The sequence below is a fragment of the Hevea brasiliensis genome, unplaced genomic scaffold, assembly GCF_030052815.1.
Source record: "Hevea brasiliensis isolate MT/VB/25A 57/8 unplaced genomic scaffold, ASM3005281v1 Scaf7, whole genome shotgun sequence".
In the NCBI taxonomy this organism is placed as follows: Eukaryota; Viridiplantae; Streptophyta; class Magnoliopsida; order Malpighiales; family Euphorbiaceae; genus Hevea; species Hevea brasiliensis.
In genome coordinates, this window is record NW_026615250.1 from 1,095,667 (window position 1) to 1,102,167 (window position 6,501).

The window sequence follows — 6,501 nt, forward strand, 5'->3', positions numbered from 1 at the left end:
TAAATGACTATGCAAATGGTTTTTCTCTGAATACAGGCAAGGACTATGACTATGAAATTAAACCTAAATTAAACTTAAAATGGTTTTTCTCTGAATACAGGCAAGGACTCATTAGAGAGAGTTTTTCACGTCAACTATGCTATGTTGACGATCTCCCAGCATTGGCTCTATAATATTGATTTTGGCGTATTTTATGGGAAGTTTTTTGGTTGTTAAGTTCTTGGAGGTCTACTTTGGTGAATAGCACTTTAGAAGTCTTTACCCACTTCTAAAGACATGGAACTTTGTGTTGCTCCCTTCCTGAATGCCTCATTGCTCTTACTTGTGTTGCAGCTACCGTAGCTAGGGTTTGGATCTCTGGGTTGGACTTGTATGCTGGATTGAGGAGCTTTTGTTTTAATTCGTGGGTTGTATGTTTTATGAGTTAGGTTTCATTGGATTCTATGTCTCTAGTCTAAGTCTCTGTTAACTTTATGGTTTTTTTTTTAGCTCTTATTCTTGATTTTTACCTATATATTCTTTTCCCATCAACGATACCTCCAACTTTAATGAAAGTAAAAATTCAACTAAAAATTAAAACAAAAATTTAAGCCATAATCCAAACATAGATATAGCCATTAAAACGAATCTAACCTGTGACTAGAATTAAATCAAAATTGATATTAAACTAACCAATCCAAATCATCTGATTTTGAATCATATCTAAGTTTTTTCCCTTTCAAAAATTTTATTAAAACATTAACCATTAAATTGATCGAAATTAAATCGATAGGATACTGAAATTAAAACCATGTTGTCAAAGTAGTCAAGATTAGCTAAAGGTTTCTTTTTCAATTCATAAAGTTTCGAATAAAACTCGAACTCAATACCTTAAAATTAGAGACAACTCTAGAACTAGTGATGTAACACCCCGTTTGCATAGCCTGGTAGATTTCACTGTTCCGGTGACCGGTGTCGGTCCGGATAATTAAGGGGATTAGAACCACACTTAAGACAATTAGAGAAGCCATAAACACAAATAATTAGTAATGTTCAATTAGTTAAGTATAAACAAGAAAAACAGAACATAAGAAGTTAAACGAGCCGAGAGTCACAGCGATGGGTGACCTCCTCGGGAACGACTGCGAAGTCATTTTAAACTCAAATTTCGAACCGTAAAAAGTGACGCTGCGGTCCTTAGGACCCTTATGGACATAGTGGAAAAGAGAAAATCACGAAAAAGAACTGTTAAGTCAGTCAAATAATTAGTTCAGGGAACCGAAAGAAATATGGAATTATTTACAAACCGGGATGAACCGGCGAGGGGCAATTTGGTCAATTGGACCCGAGAGCTGACTCCTGACCTAACTGTCAAATAAAATCGGAGAAAAGAAAATTTTGAAATTGAGAATTAAATTAAAGAAATAATAGAAAAAAATAAATAGAAAAAAAAAGAAAGAAGATGGAAAAGTCAAAGGTGATGACATCATGCATGATGTCATAAAGGATTAATTAATTTATTTTATTAATTTGGGATTTTTGGTCTTCTAAAAGGGGATAAGATTAAAGAAAATAAAAAAAAAAATTAGAAAAGTCTCTTCATCTTCTCCCAATTGCCGCCCCATCTTCCTCCATAACTCCCATGAGAATTCTTCATCTAAGCTTGCATCTAAGCTTAAATTTCTTCACCCAATTTATATAACTCCCCTAAAAACCTCACTAGACCTTGCCATCTCAACTTAAGAACAAGAAATAAGGTAGAAAGAAAGAGAACAATTGAAGATTTGAAGCTTTAAGTTGAGGTTAGTATGCTAAACTTCTTATTTTTCCATTTAAATGCATATGTGATGTTGAAATGAGCTTGTAAATAACCTTAAAATGAAATAAAAATATGTGAAGAGGACTAAACTGAAATTTCATCCAGCTTGGAGGGAGTGTGATTTTGTATGGTTTGAGGGTTTTGAATGAGTGTAGAAACCTTAATTAGTTGAATGATTAGCATTAAAACCATTAAATGTAGTTAAATACAATGATTTAGTGAGATTAAGGTTTGGAGGCCTAGGGTTTTGAGGCAAATTTTGGAGAAATGCATAAATGATGACTTTGACCAATTGTGAGATGAAAAATGGTCAATAATGACCAAAAGAGATGTGTGGAAATTGTGAGAATGAAAGTTAAATTCGTAGGGCAAATGGTCATGCTGCTGGCAGCATGACCAAACCAACTTTGAAGGATCAAAACAGAAATTTTACAAGTCCAATTGATATGCCACCAATAGGAGATGAAAATAGACATAAAATGACACAATTTTCATTAAGGAACCATGCCCAAAAACTGACCAAAACTTGGTGAACCAATTGACCAAAGTGAAATGAGAGCAGGCTGCCAGTGCACCAAACTGACCAAATGAACAGTAACTATTCAATTGGTCATAATTCGAGCTAGACAGGTCAAATTGACCTGAAATTTTACCAGCAATTAGATAAGATATAGATCTAAAACTTTCATGAAGAACACAAACCCAAATTATGCCATTAACCCATTCAAATTATTGAGCAAAGTTGAGTTACTGTACCTGCAAAACTGCAGAATTGCCATTTGAGCAGTAATGTTTGAATGGCTATAACTCTCTCTAGAAAACTCGGATTTAGGTGATTCTTGAACCGATGGAAACCTAAGACATAGTAGAACATTTCATATGAAGAAAGTTAGACCAAATTATGGACTTAACTTGATCAAATTACTGAACAAAATTGGATCAAAAATATGCCAGAACCAAAATACCAGTATGAACAGTGCACGTGAACAGTAATTATATTTTGGCCATAACTTGAGCTACAAAACTCCAATTGGGGTGATTCAAAAATGAGAATACACTTAAGACAATAAGGAACATTTTCTATGAAGGAAGGTTTGCCAAATTCCAACAGTAAAAGGATCAATGGAATAGTGCAACTAAGAGCACCAAAACTAAAATTTGACAATTTGGCCAAAATGACTTAAACTCAACTCAACTCAACTCAACTAAGCCTTTATCCCAAAAATTTGGGGTCGGCTATATGGATTCGCTTTTTCCACTCTGAACGATTTTGGCCAAAATGACTTAAGCTTTGAGAAAATGACCAAAACCAATAAGTTTGGTGACCAAAATGTGGTATGTGGGTGAAGTTGGAGTTCCTATACCTATTAAGCCTTAAAAAGTCAACAATTTGACTTGAATAGTGTAATGAATAGTAACCCGAAACACAAAAATTTCGAGAACGTCGAATTTAGCACATTAAAGCTAGGTAAAAGTGAAGTTAAATTTATTTTTGGACTTATGCTAAGTTATGGTACTGAAATACTATGAAATTGTGTGTTTCAGCTGAAAAAGATTTGGAAGCTCGGAGAGACTGAGTCAAGGCCTAGAGGCGACTCCAGTCAGGTTTGTGCACAATAATAATTGCTTAAATATTTTAATCTCAAAAATTTGACTTCTTTGATTAATTATGTATTGTGTTGCCATTTTATAATCCTAAATGTGACTTTGGAAAGTGATCAGATTTCTCATCAAAGGTGATGACATCATGCATGATGTCATAAAGGATTAATTAATTTATTTTATTAATTTGGGATTTTTGGTCTTCTAAGAGGGGATAAGATTAAAGAAAATAAAAAAAAAATTAGAAAAGTCTCTTCTTCTTCTCCCAATTGCCGCCCCATCTTCCTCCATAACTCCCATGAGAATTCTTCATCTAAGATTGCATCTAAGCTTAAATTTCTTCACCCAATTTATATAACTCCCCTAAAAACCTCACTAGACCTTGCCATCTCAACTTAAGAACAAGAAATAAGGTAGAAAGAAAGAGAACAATTGAAGATTTGAAGCTTTAAGTTGAGGTTAGTATGCTAAACTTCTTATTTTTCCATTTAAATGCATATGTGATGTTGAAATGAGCTTGTAAATAACCTTAAAATGAAATAAAAATATGAGAAGAGGACTAAACTGAAATTTCGTCCAGCTTGGAGGGAGTGTGATTTTGTATGGTTTGAGGGTTTTGAATGAGTGTAGAAACCTTAATTAGTTGAATGATTAGCATTAAAACCATTAAATGTAGTTAAATACAATGATTTAGTGAGATTAAGGTTTGGAGGCCTAGGGTTTTGAGGCAAATTTTGGAGAAATGCATAAATGATGACTTTGACCAATTGTGAGATGAAAAATGGTCAATAATGACCAAAAGAGATGTGTGGAAATTGTGAGAATGAAAGTTAAATTCGTATGGCAAATGGTCATACTGCTGGCAGCATGACCAAACCAACTTTGAAGGACCAAAACGGAAATTTTACAAGTCCAATTGATATGCCACCAATAGGAGATGAAAATAGACATAAAATGACACAATTTTCATTAAGGAACCATGCCCAAAAACTGACCAAAACTTGGTGAACCAATTGACCAAAGTGAAATGAGAGCAGGCTGCCACTGCACCAAACTGACCAATTGAATAGTAACTGTTCAATTAGTCATAATTCGAGCTATACAGGTCAAATTGACCTGAAATTTTACCAGCAATTAGATAAGATATAGATATAAAACTTTCATGAAGAACACAAACCCAAATTATGCCATTAACCCATTCAAATTATTGAGCAAAGTTGAGTTACTGTACCTGCAAAACTGCAGAATTGCCATTTGAGCAGTAATGTTTGAATGGCTATAACTCTCTCTAGAAAACTCGGATTTAGGTGATTCTTGAACCGATGGAAACCTAAGACATAGTAGAACATTTCATATGAAGAAAGTTAGACCAAATTATGGACTTAACTTGATCAAATCACTGAACAAAATTGGATCAAAAATCTGCCAGAACCAAAATACCAGTATGAACAGTGCACGTGAACAGTAATTATATTTTGGCCATAACTTGAGCTACAAAACTCCAATTGGGGTGATTCAAAAATGAGAATACACTTAAAACAATAAGGAACATTTTCTATGAAGGAAGGTTTGCCAAATTCCAACAGTAAAAGGATCAATGGAATAGTGCAACTAAGAGCACCAAAACTAAAATTTGACAATTTGGCCAAAATGACTTTAGCTTTGAGAAAATGACCAAAACCAATAAGTTTGGTGACCAAAATGTGGTATGTGGGTGAAGTTGGAGTTCCCATACCTATTAAGCCTTAAAAAGTCAACAATTTGACTTGAATAGTATAATGAATAGTAACTCGAAACACAAAAATTTCGAGAACGTTGAATTTAGCACATTAAAGCTAGGTAAAAGTGAAGTTAAATTTATTTTTGGACTTATGTTAAGTTATGGTACTGAAATACTATGAAATTGTGTGTTTCAGCTGAAAAAGACTTGGAAGCTCGGAGAGACTGAGTCAAGGCCTAGAGGCGACTCCAGTCAGGTTTGTGCACAATAATAATTGCTTAAATATTTTAATCTCAAAAATTTGACTTCTTTGATTAATTATGTATTGTGTTGCCATTTTACAATCGTAAATGTGACTTTGGAAAGTGATCAGATTTCTCATAAATTGTTTGCATAAATTGTTTTGAATGGATTTTATGTTCACACTTAGCATGACAGTACCACATTATTCCTCCTCCACTCATGGGGTTGAGATCGTTTATTTTCCTCCCTCTCTGGCTTGCCAGTTGAGGTTGTAGATCGGATGAGTACTCATTAGCTAGCTAGCCACCTCCTTTATTGATTTCGATTAATGGGGTTGAGATTGCTTTGTCGTGGTGTACAACATGGCATTGATCGGAAATTTTGTGTCATGACTTAAGTTGTGTATGACTTTGGCAACACTGTGATTATGAAATTGTTTGACTAAACTGTGTTTAATGGATTATTTGACAAAATGGTGTCATTATGGACTTTGATATTTGCAAAATGTGACTGAGAAATAATTAAATTGTGTTTGGCAATGAATGATTTATTTATTGTATTTTAAATTTTTATTGTGCACCATTGAGTATTTTTATACTCAGCGATAGCTTATTTTGCTGTCGCAGATAAGAGCAAGGAGAAAGCAGCAGAGTGAGCTGCTGTTAAATCGAGGACTACTCTGATCATTTTATACGGGTATTATTTTATACCCTTGTAGACAATCTTGATGTAAATATAAAAATGTTGTATGTATCAATGTAGTTGAGCAGTTGTAAATAAATTATAATAATATTATTTTGGATTCTCTTTTGTAAATTTAATATTTGTACATATGGATTTTCTGCTTTATGCTTGGTGAATGGAAATATTAAATATTTTGAGATGAGAAAACTTGATTTGTATTGTGAAATTATTTTGAAGTGCATTGAATTGAGATGATTGAGTTATTGAAGGTTGGGAGTTGTGAAATATTTTTGGAAGTGCTTTTTACAGGTCTTTGAAGAACTGGTTTCTCAAAATACAGAGGGAACTCTGTCAAAATTTTTATAAAATTTGCGGCAAAATTAAATGGACAAAAATTTTTTACTAGTATTTAAATTTTGAATAAATGGTTTTTAATTCCTACCAAAATGCTCAC